The sequence below is a fragment of the Ursus americanus genome, chromosome 14 (assembly GCF_024610735.1).
Source record: "Ursus americanus isolate L20-20 chromosome 14, mUrsAme1.1.p, whole genome shotgun sequence".
Classification (NCBI taxonomy): Eukaryota; Metazoa; Chordata; class Mammalia; order Carnivora; family Ursidae; genus Ursus; species Ursus americanus.
In genome coordinates this window covers 14,511,361-14,528,397 of record NC_142140.1, presented here as the reverse complement: position 1 = coordinate 14,528,397, position 17,037 = coordinate 14,511,361, and the positions used below count along the sequence as shown (strand labels likewise).

Below are 17,037 nucleotides of genomic sequence, written 5' to 3'. Positions count from 1 at the left end.
TAAGAAGTCTATTATGAACCAGCCAGCCTCTGTTATAGGCCCTGAGATTTCATAAATGTTTAAGACCTGGTCCTTGCCATAGAGAAACTTTCGTTCCAGTGGCCTATAGAAACACATAAATAGCTAACCACAATGTAGTTTGATAACTGCAATAATACATATGCAAAGTAGAGTGGGAATATGGACTTACTGGTTTCCAAAATACTTTTGTACTTAGGTTATAATAAATATCACGCTGTCCTTCCGAGATTTGTTTTTCTCACCTGTCAATACATTATGGTAGGAAGTGGTAGGATATAGTAGTCCCCCTTTATCCACAGTTCTGCTTTTTGCAGTTTTAGTTACCTGATTCACGTTTGTCAACTGCAGTCCAGAGCAAATGATCCTCCTTCTGACGTGTGTTCAGAAGGGCAGCCGTAGCCTAAGGCTATGTCACAGTGCCTGTCATTTACTTTACTTCATGTCATCGCTGAGGCATTTTATCATCTCACATCATCACAAGAAGAAGGGTGAGGACAGTACAATAAGATATTTTGAGGGGTACCTGGGTGGCTCAGATGGTTAAGCATCTGCCTTCGGCTCAGGTCATGATCTCCAGGTCCTGGGATCAAGCCCCAGGTCTGGCGCCCAGCTCAGCGGGGAGTCTGCTTCTCACTCTCCCTCGGCCTCTCCCCCTGCTTGTACTCTCTCTGTCTCTCTCTCTCTCTCACTCTCAAATAAATAAGTAAATCTTTTTTTTTAAAAAGATATTTTGAGAGAGCAAGAGACCATATTCATAAACTCTAATTACAGTATATTGTTATATAATTGTTCTATTTTATTAGTAATGTTAATATGTTACCGTGCTTTGTTTATAAATTAGACTTTGTCATAGGCATGTATGTATGGGTTAATTCGTACTATACATTGGGTTCAATACTCTCCACAGTTTGAGGCATCCCCAGGATTGGGGTCTTGGAACATACCACCCCTAGATAAGGAGAGAGTACTGTATTTTAATTATAAATGCACAGTCTGTGGTCAAATGACCTGGATTTAAATGTTTGGCTTCAGGGGCGCCTGCGTGGCTCCGTCGTTAAGTGTCTGCCTTTGGCTCAGGGCGTGATCCCAGAGTTCTGGGATCGAGCTCCGCATCAGGCTCCTCTGCTATGAGCCTGCTTCTTCCTCTCCCACTCCCCCTGCTTGTGTTCCCTCTCTCACTGGCTCTCTCTCTCTCTCTCTGTCAAATGAATAAATAAAATCTTTAAAAATAAATAAATAAATAAATAAATAAATAAATAAATAAATAAATAAATAATTTGGCTTCAGTAAGTAAGTAACACTGGGAAGTCATTTAATCTGTACAAGCTTTATTCCAGAGACAGTAAAATAGGCACAAAATAGAGTCCTCTCAGTTAAGTGCACAGTTTCCATCTTTGCTGCCATATCACACCCAGCTCTAAGCCACCATTATCCCTTGCCTGGACCGCTCTTGCTGAGATAGACTGCAGAATATTACCACAAATTCTTCCCATCCAGATGTGCACAGTTGTTTGCAATGTGAGCATTGTTTCCCCTCCCATCAAGAAATGGACTATTATTTCTCTATCCCATTTTTCTAAGCTGTACTTGTAACATGCTTTTTGACCAGTAGAATGTAGCAGAAATGACACTTATGAGGTTAGACTTAAAGAGGCTTTGCAGCTTCTGCTTTTCCCTTTTGAAACGTTGCCTTGTGATCATCATGAAAGAAATCCAGTCTAGCTTACTGGGGTATAAGACACCACGTAGAAGAGAAATGAGGCAAACCAGCCAACTGCCTGCATCAAGTGCCAGACATTTGAGTGATGTCATCTCAGACCTTACAACCCAGCTGACTCTGCACCTGAATGTAGAATAAGTAAGCCCAGTTGAAAGAATGGCGAGAAATAATAAATCATTATTGTTTTAACCACAATAATTGTTTTAGAGTAGTTTGTGACACAACAATAGATAATTGAAGTGTTTATCTCGTATGTTGCATACACCCTAAGTGGACAACATTCTTAAATAGTATATGGTGTTTGCCCTTAATTGAAAGATGTTTGTGGACCAAAAGAATCTAAATAGACTTTTCAGTCACTAGCAGATAAACTCTTCAGAGTCTGCAACACTCTGGATTTTTTTGACTAAACTATCTGAGGAATATGTGCATTTCAAATAATTTGAATCCAGTAACAGGTGATGACTGTTTAGGGATTAACACACCAAATTAAATTGTGAGGCTTAAATACCTTGTTGGTTGAGCAGATATTGTGTGAGAAAAGCAAGTCATAGTATCCCACATATTTAATTTGAGTTTAGTGATATTAATTTATAATATATATATATATATATATATATATATATATATATATATATATATATATATAACTTATGACTGGTTTATCTTAACAAGATCCTTAGGATGTCTGGGAAGTAATATAGTCTTTATGAAGATAGGTTGAACATCATCAAACAGCATTGGTTTATTGTGAATTTTTGTTTTAAGCATTTTAAGCAGTTGACTTCAAATTCCCAGCAGATGGTGGTGGCAGCAGGCAGGCACTTTAGTCAATGAGAAATCAAAGTGAACTTTTAAAAGAGCTGATTCTTAAACTTGGAACAAAAAGGAGTGAATGTTAGGGAAAAAAAATAACAGGTTTTCTACGATGCATCTTATTATGTGCAAATCAAAGACTTGAGAAACTGTAGAATTTGCAATAAACACAAGAATGTGTATTTTACATTATGGAAATGTAAAGCATTTAATCAGTCTTTTAGGAGAGAACTTGAATATTAGCTGTCACTAAATCTTTTTAGTTAATAATAAGAAATGCAGACCAATATGTTTTTTCCCAACACAGCTTACCAGAAGTGTTTTCCAAAAGATTGTGGTTTTTCTATTAATGATTTAAAGTGGAAAAAAAATATCAGTATATGTTCTCTTAGCCTCATTCCCTAGTATAGTGATGATTATCTTACTATACTTATTATTCCTATTACTAGTGACTATGCTTGTAATATAATTTTGGGAAAATAAATGATTCTTTTTTTATTAATCATTAAACTACTTTCTATAGATTTCTGAGTGCTTCAAAGGATAAAATTTTATTTGTAAAGAAATTCTTGTTCAATCCTGGTTAGAAATAATCTTATTGGGGCGCCTGGGTGGCACAGTGGTTAAGCGTCTGCCTTCGGCTCAGGGCGTGATCCCGGCGTTATGGGATCAAGTTCCACATCAGGCTCCTCCGCTGGGAGCCTGCTTCTTCCTCTCCCACTCCCCCTGCTTGTGTTCCCTCTCTCACTGGCTGTCTCTATCTCTGTCGAATAAATGAATAAAATCCTTAAAAAAAAAAAATCTTATCTTTGGTCATGTTTATGCTTGCTTTGCCCTTAAAAATATTGAGTATAACTTCTTGTATCAATTGAAATTTTACAGATTGTTCACCTTTATCTTACTGGATAGCTGCTTGATAAAAACTAAACCGAAGTTATATGTCACTTTTCCCCTTTAGTTACATTTTTTATTTGTCTGTCTGATTTCTGCTCTCTGGTAGTAGAAGTGGTGGTTGTGGTGGGGATTGAGGGGTGTAAAGGTATATTTGAAGTAAGTGACCAGAACCACCAGAATTATTCTTAGCACAGAGAGACCATGTTTGCAGATAACCTTTCTGTTTTTATTTGCTCTGCTGTATCTTCTGTATCCAAGATTCCCCAGGCCATTTTTGTACGGTTGGTTTATCAGCATGAAATGGAATAGCTCAAGATACAACACAGCCCCTCCAAATGTCAGGCACATGAGATAGCTAACAAACTTCATCAAATGCCAATAATAGGAAAAGAACTGTATGTCTTATGAAACAGACCCCCATTAGACTATATGGCTTTTCTCATGCCTTAGGAAGTCAACAGATGTGATAACTCCCCAACCAACTGGTTTCCTTTCCTTAGTTGGGTGATCAAGGGAGTAAGAGTACAGCTGCTGTTTTAGCTACAAAGGTACAGTTTTACATTAACCTGAAAAAAAGTACACACATGTTTTTTACTGAAATGCCCTCTATATCTGTTTTGAATTTCAGTTCATTGAATGCCCTGAAAATTAAATAAACACACAACAGGGCCTGCTAATATCTTCAATGAGGTGCTTAATTCCCCATCTTAATCAGCCATTTTCCATCCCTGTCCTCCTTCCTGCCTATCTGTCAAATGTTCCTTAATTAAGAATTATTCTTAATTACAAAGTTTATGTGTCATTTTATTTTAGAAGGTAATTAATTAAATTTAACACTAATCGTTGGGGATATTGCCTTTTCTGCACACACATGGTTGCTTAATTATTGGAATACCTTGAATCCCTTGACTGAGAGGAGTAGAGAGTATTGATTTGTTTTGTGTCTGGTATGTGGCAGCTCATACTGAATAGGACAGAGACTCAGGCCATCAACCAGACAAAGAAGCAGGAAACATTTTTTTCTCAACTGATAAAGGACAATGAACAAATGCGCTCTGGTAAATCAGTACATTATGTGGAGTCTCTGAGGGGCAAGGAAGTGTGATGATTATGGATAAAGTTCAATCTTAAAAAGAATAACCATAGTGAAACTGTTCTGTAAGGATCCACGGATACTTGTTAGAATGGATTTTCTAGTGTTTGTATATATTGGATTATACTGAGGTCACCCTGAGCAGCTCACCTGGTTGGAGGGAGGAAAGATCCAGTGAACAGTTGAGGAAAGGGATGCATTGGATCCTAGTTCCTTCTTCCCATTTTTCCCCTCCCACATTCTCAGATTTTATCTCCAGTGTCACTTTCTCAGAGAAACCTTCCACAACTAAATTATATACTTTTCCTTGACACCACTCATCCTTATTATAATTTAAATGTGATTAGTTGATTACTTGATTGTCTGCCCCATTCAATAAATGAAGTCTCTTCAAGGGCAGAGATAATTTCTAATTTTGCTTATCATTTATTTGCCATTTGTTTAGTAATTGACACAGAGTAGACACTAAATAAAAATTTTAATGAATGAATGAATAAATTTTAAAATATCTGTTCTAGAAACTGTAAGTTATTTGACCCTTTTAAAATAATAAGTGTCCATTATGTTTAGTGCCTCTCTATCATTAGATTGCAGGAACAAAGGATAGATGAGTTTAAGCTAATCCCTGCCTTCAAATATTTATACTGCAGTGGAGGAGAAGCTCATGCAATTAAATATCATATAAGACAGACTATAATACAAACTCTAAAAGATACAGAAACATATCTCTATGAGAACAAATAGAAAGCAGAACTTCCAAGATGGGCAAAGCTTTAAAAATGCAGAGATTATTTGAAATCTGCCTTGAAGGTAGTTTTGAATAAATGGAGAATTAGGGAAAGGGCATGCTGGGAAGAGGTAATAAGATGAACAAAGGTCAGGTGCATAAAATGAATATGATGTTGGCAAATTGTCAAAGATTAGAAGATATAATGGCACTCAGTCCTAGGAAGGATCCAGGGAGATAAGCATTCTCTGCACTGCTGGCAGGACTGCAAATGGGTATACACTTTCTGGAAAGCAATTTGGGTATACATTTCAGAAGCCTCAATATTTCTTCTTCTAGGAATTTATTTAATGATCATGTTTTTAAAGAACATTTAATGGCGTGGGAAGGTGCTTGGAATGCAATATGTATATAATATAATGAAAATCGGAATATAAGGCTGGATACCAATTTTTATAAAAGTAAAAATATGTATGGAGGGAAAAGGGAAATAACAATACGCTAATTTACTAACAGTAATTACCTTTGGGTGGTAGGTTTACAGAGACTTTCCATTTTTTTCTCTGTGTGTGTGTGTGTGTGTGTATATATATATATATATATATATATATATATATATATACACACACACATATATATATATATATACACACATATATATATATATATGGTTTTTCTAGAGTTTCTACACTGGATATATTGCTTTTATAACAAGGAAAACAAATATATTTGAAACTGTATATGTTATAAAGGAAATTGGATAGGATAACTAATGGCTAAATGATAAAATGAACTGAGAATAGTTTTAGAAAATGAAACTAGAGTTTTACAGGTTATTTAGAACCTGCTGTGAGTAAAGCCTGATATTAGGTATTCAGTATAATAGGAAAAAGTATATGATATGGCTCTCAACTCAAAGATTTTATATCTTTGGGAAGAATCTAGAAAGGTAAGACGTAATTTAATAACGATGCTAGACAATAACAATGTTAGATAACAGTTGTAGACATGCCATGGGGCAGGATTCTATAAATTGCTAAAAGTGTGGTATATAAGTTATAGGCTAGAAGTTCAGTGAAAGATTAGCTTATTTGAATAATTATATAGAATTTATAGTGTTTTTTGTCATCTCCCAACCATGTTTCCTTGGGATACAAGTGGTCTCACCAGCTATGCAAGGACATGTGGGCTCTGCAATCACCTACCATGGCAGCAGAGTCAGGGAGTGGTGCCTAAACATATGTAGGCTGATTGAGAAGGTAGGAGGAGGAGGATAAAGAGATGCTAGACCTTATATGACTAGGGATCCAGAAACAAATAGATGCTATTCACTGGCTTTCCTTCCTCAATTATGTATCTTTCCAAAGGACCCCACCCTAACTATCTAAATTATATAGGTTATATTTATCCCATACATGATAAACATTAATTATACACACAAACGTATATGTGTATACATATGTGTGTATATTCTGTATATGTTGTGTATACATACACGCATGCCGTGTGTGTGTGTGTGTGTGTGTGTGTGTGTGTGTGTGTGTTTTAGAAATCACTCAGTTTCATTGGCAGGTGATTATATAAATGTACTTAAGTGGAATCACAATTTTTATTCCTTGTTGACACCAATTTGCTTCATTCTCAGTTATTGTTGAATTACTCGAATGGTCAAAAAATGTACATTGTTGCAGTTGAAAATGCCTTATATTTTGAAAAAGAACAAAAAGAATATTTTTTACAGAGACCTAAGAGAACAAACAAATTCTCTTTTGAGAGTATCATACCAAATTAAAAATATTAGGAGAATGAGATAGTTCTTAGATGTTTATTTAATATTTTTTTATTTGTTCTTTCAATATGAATTTTATTTATTCACAGATATTTATAAACACACTACTAGATGTAAAGCCACTGATAAGTGTTAGAGGGAACTAAAGTACAAATGAAGGAACAATAATACTGACAGTCTACAGGTAACTGAGAATTCTAGAATAAATAAAATGTACTCCTTGAGTGTGAAACATTGTTTGTTTGTTTGTTTTTTTGTAAAGGTGTTAATTTTGCCCTCAAGGCAATTCTAGCTATTGACCTTGACCTATGGGCTTGTGATCAGGAACATCTTTTTGGAAATGTGGCCCATGATTTAGGCTCCAGGTTGCTGTAGTTCTTAAGTTTTTTGCAGTAGGTGAAGTCAGACATCTTTCAAAGATGACAAATCTGATGAAAATGTTTATTTCTCACATCCAAAATTCACAAACAGATTGTAATAAAATTAAACAAACTTATGGATTCTCTTTAAGTCCATCTATCTGCATTTAGTTTACAAACCCCCTACTTTAATGAGTAGTTAGGATTTGAATATGTTCTAGGCTAGAAGCAGGGAAAGGGAATTTTAGATGACTATAAATGCCAAGGGGAAGTACGCGAAGTATGTTATAGACAATAGAGAATAGGAATGGATAATGGAGGATCTGGGTTGATAGGTAAGGGGATCACATCCCTAACTACTAAAAATTGTGTGCTGTTTCATATCTTGAGTCCATTTTCAAGAACAATTAAGCAGTTGTTAATCTTCACTTAGTTCAACAAAAGTGTCCAGTTTTTCCAGTTTCATTTCAGAGTTACACTTTTACAAAACAGCAAATGTTGTTCTTATCTTTCTTTAAGATGGTTTTCCTTCTGGTGCCAGCATCCAGGTGTGTGTTTTACATTCTGTGAACCACAGGAGAGATTGGGGACAGACTGTACCAATCACTGACCCCATCATTCAGAACCATTGAGTTCTGTCTTATCGCTTTCCTGTGTAAGGACATTTTCTCTCCTTAGATTCCCTATAAGTCAAAACAATCCAGCACCATTATTGTTATAGAATGTCCATCTCCCAGAATGTCAGAAACTCTTTACAACAAGAAATGGAATAGAAAGACAATGTTTTGCAGACTTGGGTATAGTTATTTTCAAACAGAAAGGGAAAATGACAAGAAGAGATTGAGTCAAGTAAAAGTAAAGATAAGGCTGCTGACTTGAAAACACAGTCAAGACAAGATTGATAGACCCTGTACAAACACACATATCTTTCTCACGTACACACACACACACACACACAGATGGTCTCAGTCAGTGACTTCTACACAGTTTTGTTAATGATGTGATCTTCCTAATATTTTCAATGATAAGAATATAATTACATGGTCATTTTGAACATGTTTCATTAAGTCCCATTGAGCATATGTCCACCTGGTGATTAAATGGGTTAATACCTGTAAACACTAGGACCAATGCCTGGCACATGGGAACAAACTTCCAAGTGATTTTCCATTATTATTGAGTTTAATAATGATGTTGATGATGATGATGGCTGACAATGATATAATATTAACTTGTTTATTCCTTAGAAGAACTCAGCAAGGTTATTCTTTTTAACCCCTCTGATACTTGAGCAAAGGTAAACTGAGAGATGTACCTAAGCACCAAGTCTAGGTGTTGTATTCGGATTCTTGACTGGGAATGTTCCAATGGCCTTTTAGGTGACAGGTATTTCCTAGACTTCTTTGAGGACCACTTGCCTTAGAATTGCTTGTGTTATTTGCTTGAACACAGATTCCTGGGCTCTTCCTTATACCTCCTAAAACAGGGTCTTTGGGGATAGGTCCCCATGCCTGCATTTTTAAGCAACTCCCCAACATGATTCTTAAGCACACTTAAACTTAAGAACTATTGTTCTATCCAAACTTGGAAATAACTCATAATTACATATCATATATAGGTTCTGCTTTAAAGCAAGGCTTTCATTTGATGAGGACTGATGGAGAACACCGGCTCTAAAATGTCTTTTACCATGTTTCCTGCAATTCACAATATTAAATATTTATTCTTTTGGTTCCCAGTGTACCTATAGGAGTTTCCATTTAAAATTTAAATACTTGGGGAAGCCATTAACATCCATTAGCACTCTGTGTGATGTAGGGATTTGAAAGTCAATCATTTAGCAAGGCTTCAAGGGGAGAGGAAGATGAATGAATCCCGTTGAGGACAATGAAGAGAGAAGGCAAGGAGCAGAATAGATCAACCTAACTGAAGTATTGCAGCTGAGAATTCTGAACAGCCACAAGAATATGAAAACAATGGATCTTATAGCCAGGTGCTGGGAAGCAAAAAGGGCAAATTGAAGAAAGTTACATAAACAGGTTTAAGATAAGTTGTTAGTAAGGATGGACCCCAAGGATCAATTCTCCCTGTTTTCCTCCCAGCATGGCCTATGTTAGAATCTGATGCCTGACCCACGTATTTAAAGGTCTAATGCCAAGTGCCGACATATTAGCATAAATCATGGGACTAATAAGCATGGATCCTGAACAAGTCAAACAAAAGTTAAAGATATATTTATCCAAATAATAGTAATCAGTTAGTTTTGTTTTGGCAGTAATAGCTTCCAGTTATGAATACTATTTCCCTGCTATTTTTTAAATTTCTTTAAAATTTTTCAACTTTTTTTCCAATGGTCATAAATAAAATAATTTAACAAAAGTTTATATCCATGTGACTTTCTCATTATCTGTATGAACATATCATTGCACAAATTAAAGTAATAAAAGAACGGTCAGGAAAGCTTAGCCAAGATGAATTGGGAGGAGCAGAGAAGAGAAAACGTTTAGAAATGTAATTAGCCAGGCCACTGCCTTGTTCAAGGATCAGTATAATAATTTGTACTTGTCTGAACTTGTGGGAAAGAAAGATTAACCATACATTCTTGGGAAATGAAAACTACATTCATTTAGTGATGAGCTCTTTACATAGCTATTAGCTTTGGTCATTGAAATATACATAAACATTACTGCTATTAATCTGCCATAGTTTTCTTGTATGTACATTATCTACCATCTGGTCTCTAACCTTAAAATGTCCAGACCATGAATCATCTTTGTCTGGGTCAAGTAATGGGAATAAAAATTCATGGTGACTTATTGGGAACTGAAGAAGGACATCTGAAGAGAAGTAACTTAGGCATCACAGTCTGGGAAGTGGTGAGACGGTGAATACTTTAGGTGTCCTAACATCCTGTGCATTCCTTTAACTTAGGACAAAAATGTTAAAAATTATCTTGAAATATAAGAATTCATATAAACTCTGGAAGAAACCAATGGAAATAGTATAATTTTTCCCTCACTGATTTTTTTTTTCATCTGCTTTTATTTTATTTCAGGAGGTAGCATTATCCCATACAATTCAGTAGCATTTGGTTTTGTACTGAGACAAGACCTAGGAAAGGGTCCTTCCAAAAACGTGGCTCCTTTGACAATTATGCAAACAGTTTTAAGGTTTAGAGCTCAAGAGGTAAGTTTCATGGGCCATAGTAGTGATTAAAATGAGGAAAGCTAACTGCTTTTTGTGTGTTTATTTGGTTAAAGCATGAAACTTATCTGTGTTTTCCTTAATTAAAGCCTTCTTTTCCCCCTGTTTGAGCCCTTTGTTATTTTAATTGCTATTTAAAGAGAATTAAGGGAATTAAAGAGTCTTCAAGTGGATGGTGGTGGTTTTGGTTTATGTCAGTGGACACTTCACAATGGTGATCTATTCCGAATTCCAGCCTTAGTTAGCAATATTATACTCTGTGATTCATGGCAGTAGAAAACGCAAACCATAGACTAGCCTGATTTTTGTTTGGAGGAAATGAACCAGCCAATTCCTGATAACCCTAACTGTATTTTAATCCCAAAGTGCATGGAATTAAAGTAATTGCAAATGGGAGTACACACAAAGAGAACTAAACTGTGTGTGGAAAACTAGCTCCCCAATTGTTCGTGGGAGGATAAAGTCACTTGCTCTGGCGTGGTATTTGATTGCTGTTATTGAGCAAAGCCCTTAACTTGAGAACACATTTATTAAAATAGAAGATGAGTACTGTAGGAGAAGCTAGCCATATGCATGATACATGCAGCCTGATAATGAAACAATTTTCTATTAGGGTTTAACCCTTATATCAATACAAATATACCTCCTTTTAACTTATACTTTTGGTCCACTTTAACTGTGCCCACAATGGAATTCTTGAATTCTGTGGGAGAAAAAAATTGGTGCCACTAAAATTTCGTGGTCTCCAAGTGGAGATGCCTGGGAGTCCATTAAGCATATGACCGAGGCTTAAGAACAAGAGCCACACTAGAGATTTAAACCTGGGAATCCTTACCTTAGGGGTGTTAATTGATGCCATTTTCGGTATGAACTCATTGGGGAAGAGGATATGCTTTCAATAGAGAACCATGATTTTTCTTCAGCTTACAGAGTTTCAATCATTTGACTATCAGGAGATCTAACAGTAATATCTGGATATCTGACTTCTTTTAATGATATGGAGACTTGCATTCCTACACAGCAGCATTAGAATGGAGCTGAGAAGTTGCCTTCTGTAGACGGGGCATAAGCTGTTTGGTTCTCAAAAGTTCCCACCACTTACTCTTGATTGATTTCATCCATTTACATGCAAGCCTGTCGCCTGTAGACATTTGAACTTGCAATTTCTGATAGACAATAGTACATATACATCTCTGCCTTAGTTTTCATTCTCTTGTGAGTTGGATGGGCAATTTTTTACAGTTGAATGGGGTTGAAGAGTGCGGTTTTTTGGTAGGGTTTTTTGCGGCAAGTCATTAGAGAGATGGACCCATCAAATGTTCAAGTAGGAAAAATCTCAGCGATTATTTAGTCAGCGGTTTATTCTACAGATGCAGAATAAAAAACCCAAGGAGTCCGGGGCAGTGACTTGCTCAGAGTTTCCATAAGTTCACATCATAGCAAATGATAGAACTCAGGTCACATGGTTCTTCTTAAAGCTTGGAATGTTTAGCTATTACGTATACTGGTATGTTTGCTCTTAATTGAACAGAAAAGTTTAGTACTTGTATCTGTATGGGAATAAAGAGACACCAAAAATGAATTTAAAACCTGTAACTAATATGATAGCTTACTAAAATGCGAAAATATGATACAGATTTTGAGGGGATTGTAAATTTACTTACTGCACTTGCGCTTTAAACAGTGCCTTTTAAAAAATAATCTGCTTATTTCTACCTATTGAGAGAGAAATAACTGTTTCCTCAGTGTTTTCCTTTGGACCACATTGGGTTTTTTTCCCAACACAGTTCGCAATGCAGCCAAATTAAAAGGCCCACAGATACCGCCTTCCACCCAAGAATCAAAGGAATCATGTGGTGTGAAAGGTATGAGTCGTGCCAGGCACAGCACCAGCCAATTACTGATTACCCAAGCTGTATTTTATCATCCCGAATACATGGAATTAAAATAATTGCAAATGTGTATATACACACAGAGAGAAACATATCATATGCACACAGCTCTCCGTTGGTGGGAGGACCAGGGATATTTGCTGTGGAGTGGTATGTGATTCTTGTTATTGAAGAAGGCGCTTAACTTGAGCCTGTGTTTATTAAAACAGATGAACGCAGGCAGCTTGATAATGAGGAACCATCCAGCAAGGTTAACTCCTCAACAAGGTTACAGGCATGAATAGTCTCATCCTGTTAGCAGCTGAAATATTTTCAGAAAACACACTTTCACCTAGTGTTTATCAGACTTCCTGCCCTCCCTAGGTCTTTGTAACCCCCACTGGGAAAGCCTGGAGCCTTTATCTGAGCCCAGGGCAGTGAGCTAAGCATTTCCATGGCCCAGTCCTGAGTCAGAGTTAAGCACTGAGAACGTTGTAAAAGCGGGCAATCTGGGAGCTGTTAAACTAAGGAGCAAGGGCCAAGATGAGGAGATAGAGTTCTTACTGAGGCCGTTGTAGTACCTGCTAACTCTATACTAAATCTTCCACAACTGAGACTGGAAGTTTAACACAACAGAGAGTTCTGGAACTTGCAGACCTAAAAAAGTAACAGTAGTGTGTAAAACGTCATTTCTTTATTTCCTTTAGAGCAACTTAATTTCTGACTCCAAAGCTCCGTCCATCTTTGCCAGGTTAGTGAGAAAAACACATTTCCATTCGTACCAGAACCAACCCAGCCCCTAAATTGTACACAGGCGATAGGGAAGGATACCAAATTCTGGTCTCTTAAAGTTGCCACTGACATTCTCATTGTCCAAGGCCAAGTTGTTCCTTGAAATATGGCGGCTCTCAGCTTGTTTGCCTCGAGGAAGGAAATCTCTACTAAAGTTCTAATATCAGTACCTTAGATAGCCCCTCCCTAGGCACATCATGGAGTAACCCAGTGGTGGGGGGAACACTGGCTTGCTACAGATGCCCCACTCCCGCTGTACCGCATCCTCTCCTCAGTCCAAAGGGATCTTGCTGTTCTCGTTTATGACTCATCCCCAGCCCATTTGTCTGACTGTCTGCTTTTACAAACTCTTTGCTACTCCTTTCAGGACAGAAAGACAGAAAGGGGGGAGCAAGAAGTGTCTCCCCCACCCCTTCCTCAGGAGACATTTGGCAATGGCTGCTGCTAAACATTTTACAATATACAGGGCAGGTCCATACAACAAAGGATTACACACCCCTAAATGTCAGTAGTGCTGAGGTTGAGAAACATGGCCATATTTCATAGGACCAGGTTAGAGGTACTTGGAACTGATTATAAGAAGAAAAAAATGAGGGGGAGGGAAGGGGACAATACTAGAGAGGAATAAATCTGTGGAAGAGTAGTCAGAGAGCCAAGATGGAGTGAACTCTCTGAAATCCACTCTGGGATTAGCAGTGGAGAGGCTGATGTAGGAAGTCTGTGTGTTTAATGTAATGCTCTGGGCCCAATTCCTTCTCCCTCTTCACTATGAGAATTCAGTGGTTTTACAGAAACACTGAACAATCCAGACCTCCCTCTCTACCTCCAGCACATACATAAAAAGTTCTTATCAGTTCACTATTTCATATGTATTCTTTGTAAAAAGCCAGGCATGCCCTGTGAGGGTGTGTGTGTGTGTGTGTGTGTGTGTGTGTGTGTGTGTGTTGCCATTATGCCCAAGAGCTAAGATTATAGTATATGTCTTCTCATTCCTTTGTATTTCTGTTGTTCAGGAATGAATTGAACATTTAAACTTAGAAAAGCAGTCATACGAGCCTGTGATGTTCATACAAACTCTTAATCCCTCCATTTTTTTCTTTATGACCTGCAGTTCCTTTGGTGAGCTCCTAAAGTAACAGGTTTCCAAAACAGTTTCTATTCCATTAGCAGGTAACCCGTCCTACAGCTTGCGAATATTTTGTGGCACGTACCACTTCAGTTAAATTATGTTCTCTGGCAGAGGTAATGAGAAACAAAATTTCTCTACTTTTGGTTACATGCATCCTTCTCCAATGAATACGCTCACCATGAGACAAAGTAGTGTGGGGCAAATTTCTCAGAAAAACCATTTAACAAAATGGACTGAGCATGATATTTGGGGTAGTCCAAATTGTGCCCCTGTACTAGCTATGAGGATTGGGATAGGTTTTTAACTCTCCAAGCCTTATTTTTTAATCCACAAATGGGGTAATACTGCCAGCATCACAATTTAGACAACTAATCAGTATTCAGTCCAAGAGACATATTGTTATTGCTTTTACCATTCTTAAAAATATCCTCTTCATTTTTGGGAAAAAGATATTAGCCATCATTAAGTAATAAATCCCTACTGCTGCTCTCCCTAGAGCAGGGGTCAGCAGGCTATATCCTATGGGGCCATCTTCACAGTTGCCTGTTTTTGTACAGCCCATAGGCTGAGAATGGTTTTGCAGGGTTTATTTAATTGTTGAAAAAATAAGTTAAGAATAGTATTAATATTTCATAACACATGAGAATTACATGAAATTCAAATTTCAATGTCCCTCAATACAATTTGATTAAAACACAGCTAGCCTCATTCCTTTATGTATTGCCTGTGACTGCTTTCACACGGCAGCAGTGGAGTGGGAAAAAAGATCCTTCCTTGCTCACAGGACTTAAGATATTTACTGTCTGGTCCTTTACAGAAAATATTTGTCAACCCCAGTCATAGAGAATAGTATACAGAGGAGACCATGTGAGAAATAGCTCCATCAAAAATAATCACCTTGGCTCTTGTTATCTTTGATGTGGGCCTTGCATTCACTATCAGGGTTTATTTTTAATCTATCCATGTCATCAGGAGTCTGGCTTTTCTCTCACCGTCAGCAGGTAACCTGACCTATCATATTATAAGTGTCAGCTCTTTGAGAGAATATGTGACGATTTCTTTGAGACATTCTTCAAGACCTTCTCAAAGTTTATTCCTTGTATGCCTCATTGACCATATTTTAAATCACCTTACCCGTAGAATGCCCTCAAAGTGGTTGAAAAATCTACCCAACACTTTTCGGAATGGTATAGTAACAGAGGCAGAAACATAATTTTATTTATAAGATGTGATGGTTGTGGTGGTGGTTTCGAAAGAGAATGAGAAAAAAAAAAAAAGAAGAAGATTCTGTGTTCCTCCTGATAATGGAGTTATGGCTGATGGTGCCAGCACTGTTGTCAGTGATGGCTTAGGAATCACATGATCACGGTGCCAACCTGGGTGTGATCAAGGTGGAGCTCTCCCCACCAGGGTCCTGAGAATGAGGAACTCACCGGAAAGTAGTAGTAACTATTAATTGCAGGTTCTAGTTTTTCCATGGTAATATTTCATCATGCTCTTTACCTGAAGCCATTGCCTCAGGGGACTACACTAATTAGCATAGCTATCAACAACAGTAGTGCATATGCATAAGTTAAAACATATGTATTTTGACTAACAAATTGTCACAGTAACCAAAGAGGGTTAGATGTACTTTCTTAGTGCTGTGAAAAATGTGCAAGTTAGAATAAACAATTATTAGAGCTGTTTTTTTCCTGTTGTGTATAAGTAAGCTAACACCCATGTGTTTACCATCGCAAGCATATTTATGGTCTTTGTTAGCACACCAGTATGTGTCAACATATTAGACAAGTGGATACCTACCTGCTAGAGATGATGACATTTGTTCTTACTACTTTGCACAGTATCCAGAGGGTGATGAGAGCCAACGTCCTGCACCCTTGTTACTGTTAGGGAACAGAATGCAATCAAGTTCATTTTCATTTAGTGTGTTGCATAAATTATATCTCAGATTCTTAAATTAAAGTTAAGTGGCACACTTGGACCCAGGAGAAGTATTAGGTTTCTTAGTAGGCAACTGGCAATTCCTTCTGCTTATTCACAAATATTTGAAGATACAATCCCTTGACTAAGTATTTCTGCAAATAGCAGGAGGATAAGTTGGCAAGAAACAGCTTTGCTTCTAAGAGAGTTTGATATTCCTATTTTGGAAAAAAACGATGAAAGGCTACAGTGCCCAGTGCTTTCCCTCCACTACCTGTGCCCTCCCTGTAGACAGTTCCATTAATTTCTCTCTTCCTGCTGCCTACTTTCTCCTTTCTGTCATTCAGTGAATAGCTGTGCCTTGAGGATTAGGGCTGAAGGAATGGAATGCTGGTCCCATCAGTTGTTTTGGAATACTTGGATATTTCCTCTTTTTCCTCTTCTCTCTTTCTTAATATAACAGAAAATTTAAGATTAAATTTATCTCTCTGAAGTTTATTGCTGTCTATTTCTTTGACTAAAACATCCTGCAACCATAAATCCTGAGATTTTTTTTAAAACTCTTTCGTAAATATTTTTTGTCATACATACATTGACACATACAAACATGATTTTATTTAATCTTGTAGTGACTCTGTCAAGAAAAGGAAATAGCCTTATAGAAAATTCTGAATTTAAATGTGTAAAAACCATTAGTAA

At 37.1% G+C, this 17,037-nt stretch overlaps 1 protein-coding gene across 7 annotated transcripts in view; it reads left to right on the top strand.

The window, feature by feature from the left end:
• Window positions 1–17,037, top strand: part of CNTN4 (contactin 4) — an 877,388-nt gene that overhangs the window by 517,401 nt on the left and 342,950 nt on the right. The window lies entirely within an intron of this gene.